Source organism: Asparagus officinalis, chromosome 2 (genome assembly GCF_001876935.1).
Source record: "Asparagus officinalis chromosome 2, Aspof.V1, whole genome shotgun sequence".
NCBI lineage: Eukaryota > Viridiplantae > Streptophyta > Magnoliopsida > Asparagales > Asparagaceae > Asparagus > Asparagus officinalis.
In genome coordinates, this window is record NC_033795.1 from 42,174,935 (window position 1) to 42,177,021 (window position 2,087).

Consider the following 2,087-nt stretch of genomic DNA (forward strand, 5'->3'; position numbering starts at 1 on the left):
GTCAGAGCATTTTTCAAAAATTCTGAAATGGCACACGAATGTCAAAAAAGGGACTTTTTATATAAATTTATAATTTTCCAACTATTGCGTCACCTGCACTTTTCACTTCTAAATTGATATATTATAATTATAAAAATTAAAAAGAGTAGAGAGAGGATTAAAAGTGTATTTGTGTTTAAATTGGAGATGTAGAGATTATGGATCTCATTAGAATTATTCGTTTTAGGGGCATTTCTTACAGTTATATCCGTAGGAATAATATGAGGGGCTGGTACTGAAACATACTGTGTCAAATATTAATTGGAAAAGCTAAAATTCTTTGTTGAGTAGCAAATGGGGCCAGTGTTGGATTTTATTGATTGGGGGCTCTTTTGTAATTAACCCATACTTCTGTGGGCCAGATGGTTGGTAGCATGAATGATCACATGACTCACATTTGGCAATTGCAGGTGTAGGAACTAGTTTATAATTTTCATTAAAAGAGTTTTTTTTTCCATGAGCTCATAATTTATTTAACATTGGTAAAGTTTTATTTCTTTTTTAGAAGTAGAAATCATGTCATGTCGAATTGGATACGAAAAGTCTATTCTCCTATTTTTTATGTATATAAATGCAAGATTTCCTAGTCAAATTTTTCTCATACTTTTAGCGACTTTATTTAGGAGATGATGTAAAACTACACTATATTATGATATGATTAAATTTGATAATCATTTTTCCTTTTAAAGAGAGAGTACTAGAAAAATTTATACTTCTCAAAAATGCCTTTCATCTTTTATGAAATTAACCAATTCATACTGTTGTTAATGGACATAGAATTCGGTTACTCAAACGCCTCAAACTTGTGTTTTTTCCCCTCGTCATTCCATCAGTTATGATTCAGATCCATCAACGCCTCCCCACTCTCTCTGCCTTCATCAATTGGCAATCATCAATTTACAAATATGGTTATTATTGTCCTCGTCATCTTAGATGCAACCTCAACTCAAATTTTCAGAAAAATTCCACACCTTCTCTGACATTATCTCCTAAAATCTCAGACTTTAGGACATCGGGAAGTAAACAAATTTAGGGAGTTGATTATCAAAGAAAAAAAATCGGGTATGATTTCAGCAGAATTTTAACTTTAATTTTGATTTTGAAATTTCTTTCTCTATCCCCTCTCTTTTCTGAATTCTTAGATTTCTTCGATATCATTACCTGTTGTCACACATTTTTACTTGCTAAAAATAGTTGAAGCCACGCGTACAAGTAGTTTGTTGTTATGTCTCAAATATTAGTAATACCCCATTTGCATGGTTAATTATAATCGCATCCTTCGAAATGCATTTTTACTTGCTATCAATGTCATAGATGAAATAGGGCAAGGATGTATTCTCTGTATATTAGAACAGTTGTTTACCTGAGCAGTCAACTTCTTAATGGTTACTCAAGAAGTATGTGAAAAATGTCTTGTGTTTAATGAGTTTCATCACATATCACCTTGTAAAATATTTTTTAACATATGTGTATAATATTATTACCAGTTTATATCATGCTGTGAACTCAAGGTCATTTTCCTATGTGCAGTAATTGTTTCAAGTTAACTTCAAAAACTGGAAGGCCAAAAAAAACTTAATTTCACGACTTTATACGCATTAAGGTATTGGCGTTGACCTTTTACAATGGCCATTTAATACAATCGAGATGTCATAGAAGGCTATTATCACCAATGAAAGTGTTGAAGCTATAATTTAGTAAGCTTCGTATAATCTTATAGCTTAATTGTAGATAGAACACCTGTTCTCACTAGTGGAAAACAAGGCATCCTTGACAGGCAATCCTGTCAAGGATACCTAAATCCCCGTCGGTGATAATTATCCTTGACGGTTCGCCGTCAGGGATACCCCGTCAGCGATAGTCCCGTCAGGGAAGAATTATCCCTGACGGGGTGCCGTCAGTAATGTTTATTACTGATGGCATGTTGTTGCTGGCGAATGCCGTCAGTGATAATGTCACATCATTGACGGTACTCCCGTCAGTGATGTTTGTAACATCGCTGACGGGTAGCCCGTCAGCGATAAATATCGCTGACGGCATGCCGTCAG